The sequence below is a fragment of the Talpa occidentalis genome, unplaced genomic scaffold (genome assembly GCF_014898055.3).
Source record: "Talpa occidentalis isolate TD23 unplaced genomic scaffold, MPIMG_talOcc4v2.1 talOcc4.3, whole genome shotgun sequence".
Lineage (NCBI taxonomy): Eukaryota > Metazoa > Chordata > Mammalia > Eulipotyphla > Talpidae > Talpa > Talpa occidentalis.
The window spans coordinates 37690959-37706959 of record NW_023603184.1 but is presented as its reverse complement, the minus strand read 5'-3'; the positions used below and the strand labels follow the sequence as shown (position 1 = coordinate 37706959).

The 16001-nt window shown below is 45.1% G+C and overlaps 1 protein-coding gene across 5 annotated transcripts in view; it reads left to right on the top strand.

The window, feature by feature from the left end:
- Positions 1-166: 166 nt before the first annotated feature.
- The window catches only part of NUMA1 (nuclear mitotic apparatus protein 1), a 77948-nt gene continuing 62113 nt past the window's right edge, over positions 167-16001 (top strand). The window contains exon 1 of one of the 5 annotated variants that reach the window (XM_037522871.2): positions 167-204. The gene's annotated coding sequence lies outside the window, so the exon portion shown is untranslated. Of the gene's footprint in view, positions 205-233; positions 343-473; positions 649-4819; positions 5022-12042; positions 12123-16001 lie in introns of those variants that run through there. The other 4 variants (XM_037522869.2, XM_037522873.2, XM_054699497.1 and 1 more) reach the window with 4 other exon arrangements.

Here is a 16001-nt window from a genome sequence, read left to right as displayed (position 1 = left end):
CCCTTCCCGGTGGCCCTCGCACTTCCCCTCCCGCGTCCGCCGGCGTGCCCTTGCTGGAGACGCCAGCCCGCGGGAGCCAATCAGAGGACGGCGCGAGGGGGCGGAGCCAGAGTTTAAACTAATTGTGCGCCCGGAGCGCTCGCGCGAGCCGGCGGCGGAGGACGCGCGGGGGAAGCGCGAGGCGCGGCGGGAGCGCGCGGCCAGGTAACCGGCGCGGGCCCGCGGCTGGCGTGCGGCCTGGGGGCCTGCAGGGATGCCCAGACCTAGAGAGGGTGCTGCGGAGGCGGGTGCGAGCGGAAGGCCTCCTCGGTAGCCGAGTCTGACTGGGGAGGATCTTTGGGGGTAAGGCTTGTGAGCTGGGGGCGGGGGAGGGCGGGGAGGGGGGGGCCTGCTTGGGGGCGTGTCTGTCGCGAGGCAACGAGCGGGGTGCGCGCGAAGGGGGTGCAGGTGCTTGCAAGGCTTGTAACCGAGAGGTCCTGCCATGGGAGGGCTTCACCCTATGGTTAACAATAGTAGTGGTGGACATTGCCGAGCGCCAAGTGCGTTTCGGACATTGCCGAGCGCCAAGTGTGTTTCAGACACTGCCACACCCTGTACGAGGATCGTTTTTTAAAACTGTCCACACACCCTTGTTGTACCTTATCACAGGTGAGGAATCCGAGGTGTGTGAACTTGAGCTTGGCCGGGGTTGCGCAGCCGGGGCGTGAGAGGCTGCGCTGTACTTGTTGAGTGTTGGAGGGTTGGGCCTCAGTGAGGACGGGAAGGGGCTGTGTTTGGGGGGGGGGGGCATTTAATTTATTCTGCACCTCATTTTTCATATATGTAAACAATGAATTTGCTTGCCTTACGTACTTCCTGGGGTTATTGTGAGGGTCAAATGAGGTAAGGTGTTTGGTGGAAGCATCGTGGAGACTACAAATATGTGACTATTAAAGAGCGTGACTAGGTCAACGCTCTCTCCTCTGGACGCCCTCTTTTGCTGTGTGTGTGTGTGTGTGTGTGTGTGTACGTGCATGTGTGTGCATACACATATATATTTATTTTTAACATAGGGCGTTTCATCCTGTGTTTTGCTGTCTGCACGTTTGCTCTTCTGGATATAGTTTCTTTGTCCTTGAATCCTGATGCCCGCGCAGGATATGAAATCTGTAATGGCTGTTAATGGATGCTTTGCAGTGAATGAGCTTTCTTGGTCTAAAAGGAGTGAGGAGCCTGACTTCCCATCTTTATTTAGTGTTTTGAAACCTCTATGTTAGCTGTCCTCTTGCCTGCAGTGGCATTGCCTCCTGAAATGTGATGTTTGCTGCTTTAATCCGTGCTTCTCTCTCTCCGGTGTCTGGTGTTTCCCAAGTTTGGGGTTGTCAGATATGTCACCCTGTAATAGGCGGAAACCTTGGGTCTGCGCTTTCTCTCCCTGTGGATCTCTCTCTTCAGTCGGCAGGGGTAAGTGTAAGTGTCCCCTTCCTCTCAGTTGCTGTGGAGTATTTTCTTCGTTAGAGGAGGAAGCACATACTTTAATGTAAAAGGTTCCAAGGTACTCTACCTGGGCCAGGTTGAAGCAAATGTTGCCTTCATTGTAATTCCTGAATCTTAGTCTAAAACCAAAGACTGTCCTTCCCCGAAAATAGAAGCTCAGACCCAGAAACTTCTAAGAAACATCTCTATTTAGAATGTTCTTTTTTTTACTTACCAAACATGGAAGTGGGAAGAATTCCTTGAACTAAGAATTGAGTTCTAGAGCCAATAAGATGGGTGCAAAACTCTGCCTGAGATGGCTAAATGAGCTGATCAGGGAATGATTTAAAAGCTATGTCTAATTGATAACACCTGATGACCCGTAGGTATGTTGAGGGTCGTTTATTCTTTAGTTTCTTTCCAAGATCTCATATTTAACTTGTGTTGGATCTGAACATTTTATTCTCTGTATCTTTTTCTTTCATAATTCCCGTCTCTATATTTTCTTTCTTTTTTTTTTTAATTTTTTTTTTTATAGAGGCATTTATTTATTTATTTATTTGTTTGTTTGCTTGTTTGTTTGTTTATACATGCACTGGGTACAGTCAGAAGCACGGGAGGGTGAGAGAATTCACCAGAGCCAGAGCGGGGAGCAGAGCAGGCAGAAGGACCGAAGTACACTGCTGAGGGGAGCAGCGGGCGGCAGGAGAGGTCTGCGCGCCATGTGGGACCCTCCTCCAGTGGCCGGGGAGCAGTCGGGGATCGAACTGGTGCCGCAGAGGCCGCGGGCAGCTTCGCAACCCAGCGCTCAACCGCTGCGCCACCGGGGAGGCCCCCGTCTCTATATTTTCTGTGTTACCTTCTGGGTAATTTCTTTTCTCCTAGCATACTAACTAGCATACTTATTTACTCTTCTGGTAGATCTAATTTGCTTTTTTTTTTTAAAGATTTGTTTATTTCATTTTTTATTTTTTGTGGGACCCTCACTGGCGCTGCTGGGGAATGAACCAGCACTGCAGAGGCTGTGGGCAGCCTTGCAGCCCAGCGCTCAACTGCTGAGCCACCAGGGGAGGCCCTAAAGATTTATTTATTTATGCATGCAAGAGCTGGGGTGCAGGCCAGAGATGCAGGGGGTAAGAGGATTCACCAGAGACAAAGGGGGAAGCAGAACAGGTGGATCTACTGAAATACACTGCTGAGGGGAGCAGCGGGCGGGACAGCAGTGGTCTGCTGCACCATGTGAGTTAGCTCCCTGGTTGGGCATTGAACTTGTGCTGTGGTGGCTGGCAGTTGCTTCACAGTGCTGAGACTTAACCTTGTGGGCCACCAGGGACTCCCCCCTTATAATAATTTTAAGTACACTTCTGGTCTATTTTTCAATTATCTGAAGTTCTGGGGGCTATAACTGCCATTTGTTATGACTGACTTGTTCATGATGAATTGGTTCCTCAGGTGTTTTGTATTGTGAGCTCATTTTCAGTGAAGTATTGTCTTAAGTAACCTTATGTAGCTTGTATTGAGCTCAGTTCTCCCAAGAACAGGTGTTTTCCTTTCGTTTGATCAGTTTTGTTTAGGTGTAATTTATATACAATAAACTTTTTTTTTTAAAGATTTATTTATGCAACAAGAACCGGGGTACAGGCCAGAGGTGCGGGAGCATGAGAGGATTCAGCAGAGACAGAGTGGGGAACAGAACAGGCAGACTGACTGAAATACACTGCTGAGGGGAGCATTGGGCAAGCCAGGAGAGGTCTGCTGCGCCGTGTGGGTATCTCCATGGCTGGTGGGGATTGAACCGGCACTGTAGAGGCTGCGGGCAGCTTCACAGCACTGCGTTCGACCACCTGCCTGTGCCACCAGGGAGGCCCCATGTACAATAAACTTATTTAAAGTAGGAAGAGTTTTAACTTATGATTTAAAAGCGATCATAATTAAAATACAGATCATTTCCGTCACTCCCAAAAGTTTCCTGTGCCTCTTTGCCTTCAGTCTTTGCCTTCACCTTGGCCTCAAGAACCACTTAGAGGATTAATTTGCATTTTCTTTTCCTTTTTTAAAAGATTTATTTATGCATACAAGAACTGGGGTGGAAGCCAGAGGTGTGTGTGTTGGGGGGTGGGTAGTGGTGGTGAGAGGATTCACCAGAGAGAGTGGGGAGCAGAGCAGGCTGATGTACGGAAATACACTGCTGAGGGGAGTAGCTGGCAAGGCAGGAGAGGTCTGTTGCGCTATGTGGGTTGCTCCCCTGGCTGTGGTGGGATTGAACTCATGCTGCAGTGGCTGGCAATAGCCTGATAGTGCTGTCTTTAACCCCTGCGCCACCAGAGAGGCCCCTAGTTTGCATTTTCTAGATTATTTTTTTTGGGTATAAACAACAGAAATTTATTCATTTTTATATATGTACCCAAAAGAGCAGGTTTATTATAAAAAGAGAAGGGAAGCAAAGAACACAGATACAAGCAGGTAGAAAGATATTTACAGAGATACTTAACAACTAGTACCTTCCAGGGACAGATTTGTTAAGAGAGGCCTGGGTAGTCACAGGTGGGCAGCTTTGGGAGGAGAGCTGCCTCTGCTCTTTGCAAGGGGAGATGGTGAAGAGAAGCACCTGTGTCTTCACAGGCAGGCAGGAGAGTTGCAGAAATTTATTTCTTATGGTTTTTCAGGCAGAGAATTCCAAGATCCAGGCACCAGCATGGTAGGGGGAGAGCCTTTTTCCTGGTTCATATTTGGCACCTTCTTGATATATTCTCACATGCTTGAAGGACTCTAGAATTTTCCATAGTGGAATCATACTGTGTGGACTCTTACATCAGTCCCCCCCCCACCCCATGTAGTATATTACATTTGAGATTTATCTACTTAGTTGTTAAGTATCAGTAATTTGTTACTTTCTTCCACTGAGAACTTATCTAGTAAATTCTGGTTAAGTCCTTGGAAAATTGGACATTAAAGGAATGAAAAGCATGTCCTTGAATAATGTCATTTAGTTCAGAATCAACCAGGATTGTTTTTTTCTCATCCATGCTATAACAAAGTTGAACAAAATGTTACATGAGGACCTACTGTATTCCATTGTGTGGCGATATCATATAATTTAATCAGTCATGTTAAAGGACTTTTTAAAAGTCCACTCACCCCTGGATTTTTAGATTGTTTCCATTTTTTGGGCTACTGTGAATAAAGTTTCTGTGAGCATTCATTTACAAATTTCTTTTTGTAGTGGAATGACTGGGTTGGATGACAGGTATATGTTTATTTATTTATTTATTTATTTAATCTTTTTTTTTTTAGAGGCATGTTATTTATTTATTTGTTTGTTTGTTTGTTTTGTTTGTACATGCAGTGGGTACAGTCAGAAGCGCGGGAGGGTGAGAGAACTCACCAGAGCCAGAGCTGGGAGCAGAGCAGGCAGAAGGACTGAAGTACACTGCTGAGGGGAGCAGCGGGTGGCAGGAGAGGTGGCAGGAGAGGGGAGCAGCTGGGGATCGAACCGGCGCTGCAGAGGCCGCGGGCAGCTTCGCAACCCAGCACTCAACCGCTGCGCCACTGGGGAGGCCCGACAGGTATATGTTTAGCTTATATTACCAGTTTTCCAAACTGATTGTAGCATTTTATATTGCTATAGCAGTGTGGGAGCTCCATTTGCTTCAAATTTTTACAACATACTTGGTATTGTCAGTCTTTGATTTTAGCCTTTCTCATGAAGGCATAGTAGTATTTCATTGTGGTTTTCTTTCCTCCCCTCCCCCACCCTTTTTCCTTTTCTTTCTTTTTTTTTTTTTTTTTTTTTTGATATTTAAAGAGCAGGTTTATTAGAAAAGGGTCAGAAGAGTAAAGTACACTTGCATAGACACAAGCGGGCAGGAAAAGCTGCCCTGAAAGGGACAGGTTTGCTGAGAGAGGCCTGAGTGGTTGCAGGCGGGTGGCTTGAGGAGAGCGGCCTCCACTGAGGGAGGTCAGTGAAGAGAAGTCTGGGCATGTACAGGTCACTGCAGACAGGAGGCTGCTGCCCTGTGGAGGGAGATAGTTGGTGAAAAGAGGCACCTGCATAGTCCCAGGTGGGCAGTGGGAGTGCTCCTCATTGTGGCTTTAATTTGCATTTTTTTGATGACTGATGATGTTGAACATTTGATCATGTTTTTATATCATATATTTCTGCACCTCTATCTCCTGGAGGAATTTTGTTTCCCAAACTGGGGTTAAAATATATGTACCTTTTCTCTACTTAGATGTCCAGCCACGGGGTTAGTGTATTTTTTTAAACTCCACATCTCTCTCTTGTGCACACCTGTGGTTTGGAATTTTAGTTTTTCCTCTTTTACTTTGCTAGGTGAGTAAGGCAAGCTTCCTTATTTCCTACTCTTATCTTTTTGCTAAGGGTATTAGTCTTTATACAGATAGCTTCTTTTTTGTGGGCTTAAGATCTGTCTCCCAGACTATGAGAAAGTCATCATTTTCGTATACCACCAGGACACCTACTGTCCTCAGCTCACTAATTTAGCTTCTTTGTTTTTGGTTCCAGGGATTTCTCTTTCTTTGAGCTCAGTTTAGCTGTGTGTCAGCTAGGATCTAATAAGGTAGATAGAAGCCACGTGTAGTTGTTTTATAGTGAACTCAGTAAAGGGAATTAGTTTAACTGTTTTTGGAGGCCTGAAAAAGCAAAAAATGGAATCTTAGAGTATAATGTTGATGTAATAATTGCATTAAACAGCTCCTTCATCTAGGACTGACAAACGAAGGAAGGTTGGGGTTATCAGAACTTAAAACTCTGGAGGGATCTGGAGGAACTGTGCCCTAATTCTCTGAGGAGGGAGTGTTGCCTAGTGCTACTGGTTTCTTAGGAGCTCACAACAGGGGCCTGGAGGAACCAGGTTTGGTTGAGCCCTGCCCAGCTGGTGCTGGTCCCTCTGTGGGGGCACAATGAGCTGGGAGTTTAAAAATAAGTCGGGAGGGACCAAGTGCTGTTGTCTACAAACAGCAGGCTGCCAGAGGGGAAGTCCTTGGTAGTCGCCTCCTGCCTTCATTTTTTTCTTTAGCACCCTCTATAAACTGAACCAAACAGGAAGCCTTCAGGCAAAGGTGAAATGGAGTTGACAGAATCCAATGCCCAGCGTCATAGAGCAGACCTTAACACAGGATAAGTGTGGAGCCTAGAGAGTAACTTAACTGCCACATTCTAAAAAGATGTTTTATTAAATCTTTCCAAGCATTTCCAGGCATAATTAGTAGGAAGATTTTCAACTTCTTGTTTCGTTATATCAATAATAGCAATAGCTAACTTTCTTTTTTTTTTTTTTTTAGCATATAATGTGAACCAGGCACAGTTACACGTACTTTACACGAACTACTTACCAAAGCTCTATGAGGTATCATCATCATTACTATTCCTTGTAACAAGCCAGGAAACTGAAGCACAGATAAGTTTAGTCATCTTCCCAAAGCTCTGTTTTTTTTTTTTAAGAGTTATTTATTTATGCACACAAGAACTGGGGTGTAGACCAGAGGTGCGGGACTGACAGGATTCACCTGAGAGAGTGGGGAGCAGAACAGGCAGATCTACTGGAATACACTGCTAAGGGGAGCAGTGTGGGAGACAGGTCTGCTGCACCTCATGGGTTGCTCCCTGGCCAGCCGGAGATCGAAAGTGACTGGCAGTAGCCTGACAGCAGCACTGTGTCTTCAACCCCTGTGTCACCAGGGAGGCCCAGAAGCTACTGATATTTTAGTCTCAGCATTCTGAGTTCCAAAATCCCATTCTTTTCTTTTTTTTTCCCCAAATTATAGTTTACCTTTTCTTTTTTTAAGATTTTTTTTTTATGCATACAAGAAGTGGGGTATAGGCCAGAAGCGTGGGGGGTGAGAGGCTTCACCAGAGACAAAGTGGGAAACAGAACAGGTGGATTGACTGAAATACACTGCTGCGGGGAGCAGCGGGCGAGTCAGGAGAGGTCTGCTGTGCCATGCGGGTATCTCCCTGGCCGGGGATCAAACTCATGCTGCAGTGGCTGTGGACAGCTTCATAGGTTGTGTCTTAACCCCTTGTGCCACCAGGGAGGCCCCAAAATCCCATTGTTAATTTATTTGTTATGCTGAAAGTTCTTCCTTTCTTCAAACCAAATCTCTCTTCCTATAACTCCACTCATTAGTTCTGGTTTTTCCTTCTTGCAGGGGGACAGTCTTTCTCCTCATCTGCATACGACCTTTGAAAAAAGTTTTTTATGTTCTTCCTTGCTAAACACTTGTAATTCTATCCTCACATTCACTACAGCTTAACTTTCAGACCCTTTCACTATAGTTGTTATTCTTTCACTGTATGTGCTGTGACTTTATTTTTCAGAGGTGGGGTATAGAGTTGTTGTCTACTAAGCTAACCTGAGCCTGTATAAGTGCTTTGAGTAGTTCTCTTAGATTCATGATTTATTGAGAGTTCACAGTAACCACCTACTATGGGTAGTTTTTTTTTTTTTTTTTTTTTTTTAATGAGCTGCAGGGCCGCCCTGGCAGTTTAGGGGTTACAGTCTCAGAGCAATCAAGCTATGGCCAGCCACTGTGGCATGAGTTAGATCCCCAGCCAGGGAACTAACCCACATGATGCAGCAGACCTCTCCCGTCTCACCCACTGCTCCCCTCAGCAGTGTATTTCAGTAGATCTGCCTGCTCTGCTCCCCACTGTCTCTGGTGAATCCTCTTTCTCCCCCCTGAACCTCTGAGCTGCATCCCAGTTCTTATATGCATAAATAAAGAAAAATAAATCTTCAGGGCCTTCCTGGTGGCGCAAGGGGTTAAGCACCGCACTGTGAAGCAATCCGCAGCCTCTGCAGCACGAATTTGGTCCCCGGCTGAGCAGGGAGAAACCCACATGGTGAGGCAGACCTCTCCTGTCTCACCCGCTGCTCCCCTCAGCAGTGTATTTCGATCAGCCTGCCTGTTCTGTTCCCCACTCTGTCTCTAGTGAATCCTCTTACCCACCCCCCCATCCCCTGCATCTCTGGCCTGTACCCCAGCTCTTGTATGCATAAATAAATCTTTAAAAAAAAAGAAAAATAAATCTTTAAAAAAAAAAAAGCTACAATATCAGGTCTTACCATCTTATATTTGGTTCTTTTATTATAAATGCAGAATTTTACATTTAATTGAGTTAAATTATTTTTTTTAAAGATTTATTAATTTATGCATATAAGAACTGAGGTACAGGCCAGAGGTATGGGATGGAAAAGAGGATTCACTAGAGACAGAGTGGGGAGCAGAACAGGTGGACTGACTGAAACACTGCCGAGGGGAGCAGCGGGCGAGACGGGAGAGGTCTGCTGTGCCATGTGGGCAGCTCCCTGGCTGTCCAGTGATTGAACTCAGGGATTGAACTTGAGCTGCAGAGGCTGCAAATAGCTTCACAGTGCTGTGCTTAACCCCTTGTGCCACCAGGGAGGCCCTAAATTATGTTTAACTCAAGTTAAACTCAATTATGTTTAACTCAAGTTTTTTTTGGTCAGATCAAATCTTAAAAATTTTGTGTTTTTTTTTTTTAAACACTTTTTAAAAAAAAAAAAGATTTATTTATTTATGCAAGCACTGGGTACAGTCAGAAGCGCGGGAGGGTGAGAGAATTCACCAGAGCCAGAGCAGGGAGCAGAGCAGGCAGAAAGACCGAAATACACTGCTGAGGGGAGCAGTGGGCAGCAGGAGAGGTCTGCGCGCCATGCGGGACCCTCCTCCAGTGGCCGGGGAGCAGCTGGGGATCGAACCGGCGCTGCAGAGGCTGCGGGCAGCTTCGCAACCCAGTGCTCAACCCCTACACCACCGGGGAGGCCCAAAAATTTTGTGTTTTTTTAATCCATCATAGTTTATCATTCCAAAACGTAACAGACAAGTTTATGTATTTTCATCTGTCTTTGGTAACAATGTTTACCATACTAGATTTGAGGAATAACCTCTATGTTACACCATTATAGATCTTAATACAATAGAGGGAGGTTTGGGAAAAATAGTTGTTTTTTGTTTTTTGTTTTTTAAAGAATTATACAAAGCTGGGGTGTAGACTAGAGGCATGGGATTGAGAGGATTCACCCAAGACAGAGTGGAGAATAGAACTGATGGATTGTCTGAAATACACTGCTGAGGGGAGCAGCAGGCGAGACAGGAGAGGTCTTCTGTGCCATGTGGGTCACCTCCCTTGCTGGGAATTGAACTTGTGCTGCAGTAGCTGCAGATTGCTTCATAGTGCTGACACTTAACCCTTTGCACCACCAGGGAGGCCCTGGGAGAAATAGTTTTGACTATTCTTTCTCCACTGGAGGAGGACAGTATCGTGGCTGTCACCGAAGGTCAAGAGAAGAGTCACGGTTAGGGTTGGCCATTGGGCAGTCGCCCTAGTAAGGGACCACTTAGCAGAAGTAAATTGATCTAGTGGCTGTAGAAGGGAGAGAGGGCATTATTGCACAGTGTGCTCCTGGGTTGAGGCCGCTGTAGGCAGCTGTGTCACTACCCTTTCTGTCCTATATAAGGGCCACTTTCTTTGAAGCAAGTGCAGGAAATACCAGTGATTCAGTCTTGCAGATTCAGTCTTCTGCCTTATTGCAGCAAATTTTTTCTGCCTTATTGCAGCTAAGGATTGGTTAATGTGGCAAGGAGTAAAAACTGCCTATGTTTCAGGCATATATTTTTGATCACTTGGATGCCTTTATGTGACTAGCCAGAGACACTTGTTTTGTAGCCATCAAGGTTTTGGTACCCTGTGGCATGGTGCATGTAGTATGACTCCATCTTGTGTGTGGGACACCATGTGTATTCTGCCTTGTCAGTGGGCCTTTGTCAAGGGCTGCACTTCTCTGATGACCTCAGTGAGTGATGAGGTAATAATAACTTTGATAGCCTACTTTTCTATTTTTCCTATATTGTGACAATATGAATTTGGGGGAAACCTCTTGTTCCTCATGAACTACTACAAAGTAGACTTTGGTTGCTAACCTCCAAAACTGTTTCCTTAGGTAGTGAAAAATACAGAATGAGTGCCTGTTACTATCTCTTACTAAACTGAGCATATAAAGTAGCGTATGGTACAGGATTTCCTTCTTCAACTGTTCAAACCTACCAGTACTTTATTTTTTAAAAAGATTTATCTATGCGTACAAGAGCTGGAGTACAGGCCAGAGGGGTGGGGGGTGAGAGCGTTCACCAGAGACAGAGTGGGGAGCAGAAGAGGCAGACTGAGTGAAACACACTGCTGAGGGGAGCAGCGGGCGAGTCAGGAGAGGTCTGCTGCGCCATGTGGGTAGCTCCCTGGCAGGCCGGAGATTGAACTCCAGCTGCAGTGGTTGCTGATAGCTTCATAGGTTGTGTCTTACCCCCTTGCGCCCCCAGGGAGGCCCTGCTTGTTTTCTTTTGATTAGATTTAGGTTCAACATTTTTTGATAGAACTATGTAGGTTAATACAGTAGTTTGCTTAATAAAGGTTATGCGAAAACACATGAAAGCAGCATTAAGTTTTGCATGACAGTATGCAATTTAGCACTTGATTGTGTTTTCTTCTCTGAAAGCCCTATAGGAATTGAGAGAAGGGGAACTCAGTAGATCCTGGAATACCAAGGAAAGACTTTGACAGGAATATGGAGTGGGGAAGAGGACAGAATTTGAGGCAGTTGGAGTATTACTAGATAAGCTGGTTTTTGGGCTCCCCATCCCACTATTAAGGTTGTAAATCCTAAAAAGTGAATTTCCTCTGTAGAGTGTAGAGTTCTGTTTCTTGTGTGGTGTGTGTACCATTGGGAAGCCTAATAGTTTAGAACTCTTGCTTTGGCTTCTGATAGACCTTAACGGCTGTGCCCAATGTTTTGCCAGCTGCCTAACCTTGGGAAAGATTCCTCACTTGCAAGCTAGAAAGAGTATTAATAAGTATTTAAAAGGTTATTGTTTGGTGGTCACAGGACATATTGCATAAATATTTGAATTAAAATACTTGAGTGCTTTTAGGTGGGGGCAGCATGTCATAATTCTGCCATGTGCCCCATTGAAGCACTCATTTCTGTTACCTGCCTAATTCCTGAGGGTGTTTGAATTGACCACTGCTGGAAATGAGAAAGGACGTGGCTTATGCAGAGAGAAGTGGGAAGACTGGCTTGATGAGGTCAGAATGTATATTGGAATAGTGGGAAATAAGGTTGAATAAATGACTTGAGGTCATATAATGGAGGATATGGAAAGTAAGCCAAAGAATTTAGATATGATACTTTCGACAGAAAAAATAACCATAGAAGACTTTGCATAGGAGAGAGAGAGTTAGAAATGAGTGGTATGGAGCCTCCTAAGGGGAAGGAACTCTCCTGGTTTGGAGTCCAGAATCCTAATAGGGCAGGGCCTTCCCAGTGCTCACCAAGGGGTGTGGCTTGGCAGTCTTGCCACAGGAGGCCAGAATTTCTGCCCCAGTGACTTTTCCTGCTCTGCCACTGACTCACCCCATTGACCTGGACTGCGTGGCTTCCCTTCCGGTTACTTGTCTGATCTACAGAACGCTGGAGCTTCCCAGGATGATGTGATCCTGAGCTGACTGCCAGTGGGTAGGACAGGGGAATGCACAAGCATTCCTGACCCTTTGCCCTGGGTAAAGGCTAATTCTAAGCCAGACTGCAGAGTTCACTGTGTCCAAACCTGAGGAAGCTCTCCACCAAGAGGTAAGTCACGATGGTTTCTGCCTTCTCTTCTTTTTCCACAAGTTAACTTCTTCCAGAACAGGATTTGTACTACTTTCATTTTTCCCAGATCCGGGTTCTTCATAATAACCTTCTTTTAATTATTTGAAGCAAACAGGTTATTGCACAAGGTGGCCAGGAAGGTTTGATAAACATATTGTTCTATTTGTCGGGGGAAGTGTCCAGAGCTATCACTGACCCCTGCTCTGAGATAGATTACCCAGAACTTTTGTGAGCCAGACATTAAACAATGACTCATAACCCTGTGAGAACAACCTTACAGAGCTCCTGGTCTTAAACTTTCAGGTTTCAGAATCATTTTGGAATATTGTTAGGGTGTGCTTTATTGCCCCAAGTTACCACCTTTCCCCTTGAAAGGAGCGAGGAACAGGGAAGGGAGGAGTTACATGGATTGGGATATTTGTGGTTTATGTTGGCAGTCAGGATGGTGGAGTTTCTAGTCCTCACTGTTGCTAACTAGTTTCATAACCAGGGACAAACTGTCCTCCCTCAGTGGACTGGAATTTTCTCATATTTGAAAATGAACAGTTTGGGTTATATGCTCTAGAAGATTTCTTCTAAGTTGATTGTAAAGTAATATAGTAGTTTACTTTTAACATAAGTAACATATTACACATATCTTGACCTCTTAATTGGAGTTGTAGGAGTTATATTTGTCAGTTTGTAATTGTGTTGCCAGCCTTTTTCATTTATTCTGGTGATGCTGCCAAGGCTCAGAACGTTTTCAACTTCTAAGCTGATCCTTTGACTAGCCTCAGAAATAGCAATTGTTCACTCTTGGCTTGCTGGATTCAATTTTTGGAAACAGCCAGATGATGTGTGAGGCAGTACCTTTTTTGATGAAGAATGAGGTGTGACTATAAAATAGCAAGACTTAATTTTTGTGTTTCACATGGAGCAAGGAGTATTTTGTAAGTATTTTGAATAATGCTAATATTGTTAGAATGAGTAAATAACTTCCTAAGGAAAGTATTGATTATAATTTTCATTCGATTTAATAAGATTGGACATGTTTAAAAAGGTGTCACATCCTTTTTATTCATGGTGCACATGCTGGCTTCTAGGTCAGGGTGACTAGAGATAGTGGAGAAAATTGCCTTTCTCATGATGGTCCTCCCAAATAACAAATGTGTTTGAGGTGCACAAAGGGTTGGAATGTGGTTGCTGTAGAACATTTTAGCTAGGAGCCAATGCAGCCCCATTTCCAAAAGACTCAGCTGATTCCCAGGTGACTGAAGCAGATGGTGTAGTAGCTCCAGCTTTTCATAGGAGAAATTATTTTATTGATTTGGGGGGTGGATAGGGTCCACAGCTGGGGGTTGAGAAAGGTGGGATGGATTGGAAGATAAGGCTGGAGAATCAAATCAGAGGGGCTATCTTGAATGCACCTAAATTAGGCTGATGGCAGTACATTCAAATTTATTCCTGGAAATGGCAGTCTTGTGGATAGCTGGCCACTAAAATAAAATGTTAAGCACCCTGGTCAAGATTCTGTTACTAGGGCCTCCCTGGTGGCGCAAGGGGTTGGAACACCTATGAAGCTGTCTGCAGCCTCAGCAGCATGAGTTCCATCCCAGGCTAGCTAGGGAGCAACTCACACGGTGCAGCAGACCTCTCCTATCTCACCCGCTGCTCCCCTCAGCCGTGTACTTCGGTCAGTCTGCCTATTCTGTTCCACACTCTGTCTCTGATGAGTTCTCTCACCCCCCTCCCCACGTCTCTGGCCTGTACCCCTGCTCTTGTATGCATAGGTAAAGAAAGCTTTAATAATTAAAAAAAAAAAGATTCTGTCACTAAATTGCTATATGGTCATTTGCAATTCCCTCTTAATCTCAGCCTTGTTTTCCTCATTCTTAAATTAAGTGTTAGATACTGAGAGTTCAGGAGCTGAAAGCAGGTAGGCTTTAAGGTGGTTTGAAGTAGACCTAGGTAGGAATGGAGGTCCTTTTCAGCCCCTAAATTATGGTAACTTTACTTTCTATTTGCAGTCACAGTTCTGTGATCAAACATGAAGTAGCTGTTTAATGAGAAGTAGTTATGCACCCAGTGCTTTCTCCTAAAAACAAACAACAATCACAGGATGTGCTGGTGCTGACCCATGTGGTTCCCTGGTAGGGCCTATTGTTTGAGGGGGATGGGGGTGAATTGCCTCAAAATGGACAGTGTGGATATATTGTGATTTAGATTTGTTCCCTGCTGTTGTTAAGTTCAAACCTTTCTTTAAAGGGATTCTGTCAATAATTGGTGCAGTGGGATTCATTTAGGGAAAAAGCCCCATGTAACCACAATTAGAAGTTAGATACCCAAAAGCAGAGCCAGCCAGTTGCTAGATAGACTAAGTGACCTAATCAGTTGCTTTTCAAGTCTTAGACCTCATACATTAACCCCACAGAGAGAATAGGCTGCTTGGTGAAGTAGACTAGGCACCAGGCTGGGAGATTTGGACTCCTATAGCCGGAGAAGGTGACCTGTAGAATCCACACCTCTTAATCCTTCTATTTCTCTTCTTTCCCTCAGTGCCCTTTAGTTTTAGTTAGGATTGTGTAAACACAGTTTGCCGGTCCCCTTAAAGTGACAGGTATACGCCCATGAGCATGGCCACTCATGATATGTATGTGACTTTAAATGAGAGGGACTTTTCTCTTTGACAGTTGCTTTACTGACTATCCCACTGAAAGGATTTACTAGATTAAGGCCAGTTAGTTGTCATTCATTCAAGCAGCATTATTTAGTACTTACTACATGTAAGCATTGTGCTGGCATGGAGCTGAGAGGTGAGTAAAATAGTTTATGCTCTCTACCAGCTTAGTCAAATGAAAAATGCTAGCATCAACCCAAGGAGAAATGAAATCAAATGTGCAACGCTATGTGGAAGCATAGAGACACAGACAATTTTTTTTTTTAAATGGGGGAACAAGGAGAGATTCAGAGGAGACAAGGTATTTGAGCCAAGTTACAAAGGTTGAATAGAAATTTTTAAAAAAAGATTTATTTATGCATACAAGAACTGGGGTACAGGCCAGAGGTGTGGGGGCGTGAGAGGATTCACCAGAGACAAAGTGGGGGACAGAACAGGTGGATTGACTGAAATACACTGCTGAGGGGAGCAGCGGGTGAGTCAGGAGAGGTCTGCTGCACCACGTGGGTAGCTCCCTGGCTGGGGATCGAGCTCATGCCACAGTGGCTGCGGATAACTTCATAGGTTGCATCTTAACCCCTAGCACCACCAGGGAGGCCCTACATAAAGATATTTCAGATGAACGAACTGGAGATGAAGTTGGAAGGAAGTTTAATGGTTGAATCTTTTTTTTTTTTTTTTTTTTTTAAAGATTTATTTATTTATTTATACAAGCACTGGGTACAGTCAGAAGCGCGGGAGGGTGAGAGAATCCACCAGAGCCAGAGCGGGGAGCAGAGCAGGCAGAAGGACCGAAGTACACTGCTGAGGGGAGCAGCGGGCGGCAGGAGAGGTCTGCGCGCCATGTGGGACCCTCCTCTGGTGGCCGGGGAGCAGCCGGGGATCGAACCGGCGGTGCAAGGCTGCGGGCAGCTTGGCAACCCCGCGCTCAACCGCTGCGCCACCAGGGAGGCCCTAATGGTTGAATCTTAAAGAACTTTAGTGTCATGCTAAGGAATTTGGACTTTATTCTGTATGGAGTTAGCTGTTACATTTTTTTTTAAGTTTTTTTTTATTTATTTATACAAGCACTGGGTACAGTCAGAAGCGCGGGAGGGTGAGAGAATTCGCCAGAGCGGGAACAGAACAGGTAGATGGACCAAAATACACTGCTGAGGGGAGCAGCGGGCACGGTAGGAGAGGTCTGCACTGTCGAACCGGCA